General features: G+C 51.2%; 1 long non-coding RNA gene across 2 annotated transcripts; it reads right to left on the bottom strand.

The window, feature by feature from the left end:
- Nucleotides 1–676: 676 nt before the first annotated feature.
- Nucleotides 677–6,058, bottom strand: LOC140844549 (uncharacterized). Of its 2 annotated transcripts, XR_012123064.1 has the most exons (4): nucleotides 5,989–6,058; nucleotides 3,599–3,807; nucleotides 2,326–2,507; nucleotides 677–1,530 (listed from the first exon to the last, which is right to left on the bottom strand). It is a non-coding gene; the product is annotated as an uncharacterized lncRNA (long non-coding RNA). The 2 variants fall into 2 exon arrangements; XR_012123063.1 differs by lacking the exon at nucleotides 677–1,530 and having other exon boundaries at nucleotides 1,990–2,507.
- Between the last annotated feature and the right edge of the window lie 4,732 nt (nucleotides 6,059–10,790).

The following is a 10,790-nucleotide window of genomic DNA, read 5'->3' as shown; positions in this document are numbered from 1 at the left end:
CAGAAGATTAGCTTTCTGATTTGAATCTTCTCTTATTTCTGGTTTAATGTTTAAGTTTCTGTTCAAGCACCACTTTGGCTGCATCCCGTAAATTGTGGAATGTTGTGATTTCATTTTAGTTCAATTCAAAACATTTTCCAATTTCCATTGTGACTTCCTCTTTGATCCATGGGTTACTTAGAAGTGTGTTGTTTAATTTGCAAATATTTGTGAGTTTTTTCAGGTATCATTCTGTTATTGATTTCCAATTTAATTCAGCTGTGGTCAGGGAACATGCCTTCCATGCTTTCAATTATTCTAAATTTGCTAAGGGCTGTGTTATAACCCAGAATATGATCTGTCTTGATGAGCTCCCGTATACTTCCGAACAGAATGCTGCTCTTCCACTGTTGAGTGAGATGTTCTCTAGAAGTCAGGTGAAATGCACTGATAGTGTGTTCAGGTGTTTATGTCTTTGCTGATTTCCTGTCTCCTTGCGTTACCCATTCCTGAGACAGGAGTATGAAAGTATCTGACTGTAATCGTGGATGTATCTCTTTTGCCTTTTAGTTCTGTAAGTTGTATTATATGTATTTTGAGGCTGTGTTCAGCATGAACACTTGGGGCTGTCATGTCTTATTCAAGAATTGATTCCTTTGTTGCTGTGCCCTCTCATCCCGGGTAACACTCCTTATTGTGAAGTCTACTTTGTCTGATGTGAATGGAGTCCCTCTGCTTTCCTTTGATGAGTGTTTGCATAGTAAATCTTTTCGCATTTGCATCCTTTTCTTTTTAACGTAAATATGGCTTTATATTCGTATTTATTGAGAGCATATTTGGGTCTTCCTTTTATTTTTGTATTTTGTAAGTTCAAAAATAAAACAGTTAACCCACAGAATGAGTGAAAATATTCCCAATACATATAGGCAACAAAAGACCAATAAGGAAATAATGAAGAATTTCTACTAATCAACAGAAGACAGAAAACACAATAAAAAATGAGCAAAAATCTTGGAGAGACACTTCATGAAGGATGACATTCAAGTGGCCAATACATCGATGAAAACGTACTCAGTTTCATTAGTCATCAGAGAGATGTTTACTAAAACCACAATGCAATACCACCACATGTCCCCAGAATGACTGATATGAAAAACATCACCAGCAGCAAGAGTTGGCCAGGATGTGGAGCAACTGGAACTCTTTTACACCGTTGGTGGGAATGCAAATTGGTGAATCACTTTGGAAGATTGTCTGGCAATGTCCAAACTGAGCATACATGAATCCCATGGCCAAGCAATTCCATTCTGAGGTATATATATCCCACAGAAATACATATATAATGTCGAGCAAAAACATTCACTAAAATGTTTATAGCTGCACCAGTAGAAGCACCGCAGTGGCTCCAGACCGGAAACCGTACGGACGCCATTAACAGGAGAACAGGTGAATCGTGGCGTATTCTCACTACAGGGTATCACGGAATGAAACCGGGTGGACCATGACTCTGCAACCGCACACACACCATGGGTGAGTCTCACTGACATGACACTGAATGGAGGAAGTCAGACACGAAGGATGACACACTGTGTGGCTCTTATTTGTATAAAATACAAAATAGTGGATGTTAATCTATGATGTCAGAGTCAGGAGGGTCTCACCCTTGGGGACAGTGATTGGATGGGGGTCCATGGGGCTGTCTGATAAGAATATACTGTAACTGTCCCCTGATCTGAGTGGTAGTTGCAAAGTTGTGCTCACACTGTGAAAAAAAATCAAGTAGTATATTTATGATATGTGCACTTTGGGTATGTATGTTCTACGTCAATCAAAAATGTTAAGGAAGAAGCAAAAACAAAAAAATCCCATTATTTTTTGAGACTTTCACAAAAAACAACAGGTCGCTGATCCCTAGTTTCACCTCCATTCCTGTTTAGAGGTCCCGGTCTTTATTTTACTTGAGCTGTTTGTTTTGTTACTAATTTCATAGTTTTATTTATTGTTATCAAAGTTATTCATGCACACGGTGTAAAGGTCCAAACAGTTCTCTGGGGCTTGTTGTAGAAACCCCCTCCCCCAACCTCATCGGCTCTTGTCTCATCCCATCCGTCCAATACAGCTCACTTTGGTTGGATGGATAGTCGCTGTTCACTTGTTACGACTGCACAGGCGTGACTCGCTGCATAACCTCTCCGTTCCCCTTGATCTAATAAATGTCCTTTTGTGTACTGTTTGCATGTGCTTACCGTTCATTACTCTATAACCCCCAAATATTCCCCAGTTTGCGCAGACACACTCAGTAGCCTGTCACGTACTCTGAATGACATCCCTTCTCTCAGTCCTCACCTGCTCCAGTGGGACCGGCTCCCCTCCAGCCCTGCTGAACAGCTGTGGGCTTCGGCACGCCCCTCACGGCCTTCCTGGGAGACCGCTCCCTCCTCTCCTGTGTTGGATCTCCTGTTTCATACGTACCAAGTCATCTTTATTTCCTTGTCCTGGTGGAGCAGGAAACCTCTTCTAAAAGTTTCCTGAGAAAAGGGGCATGGGAAGCAAAGCTTCGAGGTCTTGCATGTCTGAAAATGTATGTATGCCGTTCTCACACGTAAGTCATTGCTTAGTTGCTTACAGAGTCCTATATTGGAAAAATATTCCCTCAGAAATTTGAAGTCATTGCTTCACTGTGTTCTTTCCTCCAGTGGATGACATTCTAGCTCTTGATCTTGGCATAAAACCTGTTTTTCCTCTTAGTTCGGGTTCCCCAAGAGACCCTGAGACATGTGTGCACGTGGAGTCACTCAGTGGAGACACGCAGAGGGGAGCAGGGAAGGGATCAGGGGAGAGAAGGCGGTCACCATGCTGACTGTGACTGAGGGACTGAGCATGTCTAAGGCTTAGCTCTGCATAGAGATTTTGGGGAAATGGTGGCAAACATACATGTCAGAGTTCATGTGTGCGAGGGCAAGGAAACTGTGTTTGTGCACGTGACATCCTCACAGTCAGCGGCTGACAGCTGCTCCCAGGGAGGAGGGTAGTAATTCCCCAGCACTTCTGGCCTGCTATGAACCCCACAGAGCAGCCTTCCCTGGCTTTGGAGAGACTATCAGGCAAAAGAGAGCCAGATACTGGCAGTTAGACGTCAGCAGCAGTTCACTGAAGCGGGGCTGCCCAGGCCGTTAGCGGGGGGCGGGCAGTGATGTCTGCTGTGGCGACCTGGCTGGGCTGTTACTTGGGAACTCCCATCTGTATTCTTTTGTTTTTTCCTTTTGTCCATATTTTTCTGGACATCTCTTGTCTGGAGGGTTCCAGCCTGGCTGCCTGAGTTCTGAGCTCTCTGGTTCAAGGATTACCAGAAGATTAACCAGGGTTCCAGGGGAGGACCGGCTGGGAGTCTTGACATTCAGTGGGAGACTAAACTTTCACTTAATCTTCCTATTTCAGGATGACACCCTTGACTTCTGGGGTCCCCCTGACCAGAGACTCTATAATTGGTGCTTTTCATGGTATAAATTCTCAGACCTGTGCTGGTCGAGGCAGGGAAGTCACACACTTGCTCTCAGAGGAGAGGTATCGGGTTAAGTGGACTTTCAACCAAACATTCTGTTTTTAGCCCCATACTCACCTCCATAGGTGACTAGTGTCACTGATTCCTTTTGCAGCTTCTGTGATGTAAATCTGATTGCTTCTCTGCTTTCCCCAATCGGCTAAACTAGTCACAATTTACTTCTCAGATTTCGGAGTCCCAAACACGTTGCTGCTGCCGCCGCCGCCTCTAGTGTCTCCGCTCCGCCCCGTGTGGTGTCAGTGCGTGCCCTCATGAGGCGCCCTTACCTATACGTAGGGAATGGATGGTGAGGTCAGCAGGCCCAGGGGGCAGGGTTTGGACTCCACCTCTTTCGTGTTTTAGCTGTGGAGCTTTGGATGAGGTATCCAACCTCTTTCGGTCTGTGCTCCTTCATCATTAAAAAATGAGAATGCTGCTACCTACCTCAGAGGATTGCTCTGAGGAAAAAATGAGGACACATACAGGAAAGTACAAAACATATTGTTGAGCATAGGGTTGCGACTCAAAAATATCTTGGCTTCATTTTCCTGCATTTGGAGGTTGGGGAACTGGGGTGATGACTCAAGGAAGACAGCGAGGTAGACAGCAGGCTGGGCGGCTCAGGGGCAGTTTGGTTGGGCCACACCTCCACTGTCCTCTCTTTCATCCCTATTGCCATTGCCTTAGACCCTGCAGATACAAGATTTTAAAAACATGAACTTACTATCCTATATTCTGGTAACCCCTGTCCCTATGCCAATCACAAAAAAAGGGGGTTCTGGGTTTATTATCTCTAGAAATGAATGACCGTAGAACACCAATTATAAATGAGTCAAAATTTTTTCTTTGGGATGTTAAAATCCAAAGACTCGAGGCATGATAAAAAAACAGCTTTGGAAGAATAATTCAAGAGTTGATTTTTTTCAACACTGTCACATATATACATAAACACTGATACATGTGTGCACAAACAGACACACACACTGACTCACATCTGCATGTACACATTCAAAGAACTAGATAAAAATTCACTAGACTTTGGAGTAGGTAAGTCGGGGGGAAGCTGGGAGCTGGAACAGGTAATGTATGGAGAAACTACTGATGTCCTTTGATCTCTGCCCTCAGAAACGAAGTGACTTCCCCCTTTTTTGGTTGTGGCATCAAGCTGCTTGTGAGGAGGTTAGGATTGTTTCAGCAGGAATATAAAGAGAAGAAAAGAGCTAATTATGCATTTATTATGCATCTACTGAAATTCAGAAGGATTTTCTAGCAATGCAATAGGCTTGAAATCTGGACTCTAAGGAAGAATCATATTCGCTTAGCTCCCGTTTAACATAATCAAGATCCAGATCTAGAGTCAACATTCTACTAAAGAAGGAGGTAATTCAATTTCTTGTCTAACATCCTCATCTGACTATAATGGTGATAATCACACCTACCTCAAAGGAATGCTTCTGAAAGGAACTCCGATGTTCTAATGTGGCAACTAGTGTCATGAGGTCAAGGATAGGATGTAAGAGGAACGAGAATCCTGCCCCTTCTTGGCGTGGGGATCGAAGAAGAGGAAAGCCGGGAGGAGTCAGGAGAGCAAAGCTGGAATCATAGAGGCTTAACGTGGAATTGGGGAAACGGCTTCAAAAACATCTAGAAAATGGAAGAACTTTCCTAAATTGGCACAAACTTGTGTCTAATTTAGATGAGTGGGCAAATTAGGGTGACCTGGCAAGGAGGTAAGGCCTCCCCCTCTAGTCCTTCCCCAGGTAGGTACTGAGCTGAGCCATGGGCCTGGCATGGGGCACAGTGTGACAAGAAGATAACGAATGGACAGCATGTGGTTGGGACAGCTTGGGTCAGGGACTAGATGAAGGACGTGGTGGACATTTAGGGGGTCCACTGGGCTTTCCAGAACCACAGGGAGGTTGCTTCTGCTCGTAAGCAGCGATGAGATCAGACCCAGCCAAGGGAGACCCAAGAAATACTCCAGCTATTGAGATGAACCAAAGGCCAGCAGGGTGACTGTAACCAAATACACATTGACCCATAAGCACCCCTCCGGTGGCAGAACCCCCAGGAGGCAGAGGACCCAATGCAATGGGCCACCCTGGGCGTCCCTACCTAGTAAGCCACATTCCCCTCCCCGTTTGCAGGGCAAAGCTGCAAGGTCTGGGGACCTGCCTAGATTCAGGGCGCGCGCGAGGGTGGACACGCCCTCCCCACCTGGGTCCCACACGCTCACTAACAGCCCGGCCTGGAACCACAGTCTCTGGCTGGGCAGGAGGACAGCTGCCCTCCCCTGTCCTGCCTTGACACCAGTGACCTGGGTTCTGTCTGGCTGTGGCCACCCTCTCCTCAGCCTTGTGCGATGCAGGGGCCCCCCACCGGCGCCTTGCAGGTGCGCGGGCGTGGCCGGGGCGGGCGGCGGCGGGGGCAGGGGTCGGTGCGCAGCCGGGGCAGCGCGGGCGACTCACCTGCATGGCCGCGGCCCCGCGGAGTCGGCAGCGGCTGGCGGCCCGGTGTGCGCCCGCCCTGACTTCCGCGTGGGGGCTCGCCGCTCCCTCCCCGCCCCTGCCACCTGCTCCCGCCACGCCCCCTGCCCTTCCCTGGCGCCTTCCGGGGGACCCCTTCCGCCTCCGGAGGCCGTCGCCCCCACCTGCGGGGGACGCTTCCCGTTCATTGGGGGGGGCTGCCTCAAGTCCTCCTTGCTGACCCCAGGACCCCAACCTCATCAGCCTCCGAGGCCGATCCCCTAAGAGGAGAAACCGCGGCGGGAGGGCCGAGGGTGGGGGCAGATGCCCAAGAACCCAGCCTTCTCCCGGCCTGAGCCTAGGCTTTGTGGGCCCGGTGGGGAGGGCAGCCTCGGGGTCCTTAGGACGGGGGGCTGGCCCTGGGCTGCAGGACCGAGGGGCGGCTTCACCGCTTCCCTGTGGGTCAGCCGCAGACGGCTCCAGGCCCCCAGGGCGGGCCTGTCCTTTGGGAGACAGTAACTGCCCCCGGAGGAGGTTGGGGTGAAGCTGTGACTCGGGGCAGGAGCTCAGCTGGGCAAGGCACACGGAGACGCTGAGCTGCGTGTGGGGGCGTGGCCGGCAGGGAGGCGCCCCGACGTCACGGGGGTTAGGAGCTTCCCTAGTGTCGGGGGGCAGCACTACGCAGCCCATGCAAGCCTGGGTTGATCCGGACTTGAAACGGGCCACCCCAGGCTCTCCCGGGATAGCATGGCCCCCACCCACACTTCTGCTTGGGGGCCCCACGGCAGGCTGGGACAGGACCAGGGCCGGACCTGCGAGGTGGCAGAGGCGGGAGGGGGGGGGGCGTCTGGCAGCACAGACCCTGTGCAACTCTGATGGAGCAAATGTGGACAAACACACGCCAAGGTGGAGGGACAGAAAACCGCCACAAACTGTAGTGGCTTCATTAAGTCTGTCTGTTTCTCGGGAGGCCACCGGTCCAGGAGGAGCGGCACTTTTTGCTCTGCCGTCTTGAGCACATGGGCTCACCACACGGCTCAGAATGGCTACTCAAGCACCAGGCATCCCAGCCGCCTTCGAGGCAGGAAGAGGAGAGGGAGGGAAGCGCGCCCCGCCCTTCACAGGGACGGCCGCCGGCCACACCTCGCTGCAGGGAGCCCGGGAAGTCCGGCTGCCCTCCTGAGGACGAAGGTCGGCGGGTCCCGGGGGCACTCAGCAGCCTGCTCCGGCCGGAGGGCCTCGGCGCTGTTAGTGCTCAGGAACCGGACATCCGCAAGGGCTTCTGGGCTTCAGCGAGTGGAACTCAAGGTCCACATGCCCACTGAGCTGCTGGACTCTCCGTCACGCCCCCGTCTCAGGATGCTCTGCGCTCACATCTTCACGGTGTTGGGCCGCTAGCCGTCGGGGATTGATGGGTCATCTCCCGTGTCTACCCAGCCGCTCTCTTTTTCAGTGTCTTTACTCACAGTCCCTAGGTTATTCCCACAGAAACACTGCTTCTCGCTCCCACCTTCCCCAGGTGCTAGGGAACCTGAGTTACATGGGGCCCTTGCTCCTCAACAGCTGTACCTGTGGCCCTCGGAGCAAAGGCAGCGCCTCTAACGCGGGCGGTTGTGGCGGGGGGTGGGGGCACTGGAGTCACTTCCTGACCCTCGGTGGGCGATGGGCAGTGAGGGCAGATTCTGCCTGGTCCCACCTGAAGAGAAGCCCCGTACAGCCCTTTCAGAACAAAGGTGAGCAATGAGAACCAAAAGCCTGCAAACTGGTCATACTTTGGTCCATTAATTTACTCTTTGGAAACTATCCTAAGAAAAAAAATCCAAAAGAATGCAAATATGTATAAATGTGGTTTTTGAGGCAAAAACTGTAAACCACCTAGATGTTCAGCACTGGGGACAGCATGGGCAGCCACGGAATACTCATGCTGATTGGGCTGCTCTTAAAAACGACCCTTTCGAAGAGTTTATGACAACGCAGGAAGATGCTCGTGTTACAATTGAAGTGAAAACACAGATTGCAAATATGCACTTTTACAAATCTCAACTAATTTAAAATGCATTAAAATACTGGAAGAGCACATTAAATATTTGATATTTATATTCGCTTAGTGATTTGAGCTGTGCATAGTAGAGTTCTTGTTTTCTTTTATTTGCTTTCTTTGAACTTTCTACAACAAACACACTTACTGCTATAAACTTTATTATTAGATTTACATTATTATCATGCTAAAGTCTTTCATTATGAATTTCATTTTCCCCAGACTCAGCCTTGCTCTGTGCGTGAGTCATGAGTGCATCTTGTGAAGAATATGCAGGCAGGGGGGCCGCCCCGCTGCCTCACAGCCGACCCTGACCTGTCTCGGGCAGAGAACTGCAGCTGAGGCCCGTGTGGGCCTCCTGCTCTTCCCCTGTGGACCCTGGACCCTGCTCCCCTTTCCTTCTTCCTCAAGCCCCAGAGAACCCTGTCCCCTGTCCTCTTCCCTCTGAGGGCCAAGGTGCCGCAGGTGGCAGGCCCCTCACTTCCCACTGTCCCCAGGGTGCCTCAGGCCTCTTTGAACTGTGGGCTGGGGGCCACCTCGTGGAGCAGGTCAGGAGGACAAAGCCACTAGGCGTGCCCCAGGCGAATCGCACAGGCACGAGTGAGCACGGCTCGTCCCCACCCGGGATCTGACTTCCCAACCCCAGTGGCCTGGATGTGGCCCAAAGACGCTCTGATGTCTTGCTGAGGATGCTTCTCAGAGGAAGCACAGCCAGGTCACTGGGGCTTGGGGCCTGCTGAGTTCTCTCTGGACTGGTCCTGGGCACCCCCAGTCACCCTGGCTGACAGCACCTGTTTGGGGAGGCAGACCTCCCTGGCCTCAGGCCCCTGCAGGGTTGACCACTGTCCTACAATGGGCCTCTGCTCCTCGAGCCTGCCAGAAGCCGGTCCTTGCTTGTCACACCAGGGTAGCATTGTGTGGGGACCCAGGCCCCTCACCCCAGGGACACTTTTATCTCCCTGCTGCACCCCCAACACCTTCTGTGGCCTTACATTTTCACCAGTTCCTGTTTTCTGTCTTAAGGAGCTTAGAGCTGTTCGTGGCTGAGTTGGCAGTCCTGCTGTTTCCAATTCTTTCATCAACCCTAAGAAAACTCCAGGTAGCAGGTGTGCATGTGCAAGGGTGTTTTTTGTGATCTACTCACCTTTACAGATTTGCCACACCAGTGGGAAGAGCAGTCATTGTTCTTTACAAATTCACAACTTCCTGTCCCTTCCCTGCAAGGATATTTTTAGAAAGCATTTTTGCCAATATTTCCCCTACTTACCACCATGAATTCCCATGAAGGCCTAAGGAGACCTTGGGGTGTAGGCCAAGCCTCACCCACGTGAGCTTTGACCCAGGTCTGTGCAGTCTGGTCTGGAGGGACAGCAGCTTCCGTGTGTGGATAAAATGAACGTTCCTGTGGCCAGGATCCTCAACTGGCCCTGGCTGGCTTGCTCACTACACACGTGTGAGCAATACGTTGCTACTGACTCTACATAAAGAGCACTGCCTAGGGCTCTGGGTGATACGGTGGCACGGCTGCAAGGTGCAGGAGAGCAGATCAGAGAACTGGCGTGGTGGCAGCGCTGAGGACAGAGGCCCAGAGGACGGCTGTGCGGGATGACTGCGGGCAGAGAGGCCCAGAGGCAGAGACCGGCTTGCTTCCTGCAGACTCACGCTGAGTGATGGATATTAGCGATTGACCTGCCACCGTGGAAATAAAGTTGGGTATAACCCTTTCACCCCAAGAACACTCTACTGTCATTTCTTTGGTCACATTGAACCATAGTGAACTTGCCCGGGGCTGAAACCCATTGGCAAGATAATTGGTGACAGTCGGCAGGGTTCATTGGTGACAAAGGATAAAACAATAGATTGCCCAGCCAGGGAGGATTTCCAAGCCAGGCTCTCTCCCCCTAGACACAAAGGCTTTGCTTCTTGATGGAAAACTCTTCTACCCACTAGACCCTGACCAGGTATAGCCCCCACTACCTCGGCTTATACTTTGAGACACACATTTCTCACTACTTCCACCTTCTTAGATGGTCATTTGGACATGGAATTGTTCATCATATGGCATCTTCCATTTTTTAAGCCCTTCCTATCTGCCAGGAAACTGCTAGGTCCTTTAATGTCTTAATTTTCACAAAGACACCATGAGGGAGATACTAGGCCAACCCCCATTTTACAGATAATGGAACCAAGGCACAGAGAGGTAAAGTGCCTTGTCCAGGGTCACACAGCGAGTGCATGGGAGAGCTCAGGCCTGCAGTCCCTTCGTATAACCTTGCAGAAAACGGAACTCTCCTCTCTGAAGGATGCTTGCAGTGTGTGCGTGGGATGCAATGCAAGGAGATGTAACCCAGGCCTCCGAGGGCCAAAAGGATGCTGAAAACTGAGCATGTGGTTTGTGTGAATGGTTCCAATGAGCCCTTTGCGCCCTTGACCACCTGGCTGGCGTGCAGTTGTCTCTCAGCCCTGGCCTTCCTTAGATCCTCAGACTCGCTCAGGCTGTGCACAGGCTGCTCCCTCTGCCTGCAAAGCCGCCCTCCCTTCACGTGGTCTCTCCCTTGTCCCCTGGTTTGGGCACATGCCCCCCAGTCGTAGTTAGGCGCCCTCTGCTCCCTCTAAGCAGCCTGCTGGGCGTTTCTCTCCACCATTGTACTGGCTGTGGGTCTCCCCCAAGGTGCAATTTGCCAGGAGGCAGGGGCTGGTTCCCAGGACCCAGGAAACCCCGTAGCAGGTACTCCACAGATGACTGCTGACGATTCAGCCCCTGACA

Source organism: Manis javanica, chromosome 11 (genome assembly GCF_040802235.1).
Source record: "Manis javanica isolate MJ-LG chromosome 11, MJ_LKY, whole genome shotgun sequence".
Classification (NCBI taxonomy): domain Eukaryota; kingdom Metazoa; phylum Chordata; class Mammalia; order Pholidota; family Manidae; genus Manis; species Manis javanica.
This window is presented reverse-complemented; position numbering and strand designations above follow the sequence as displayed.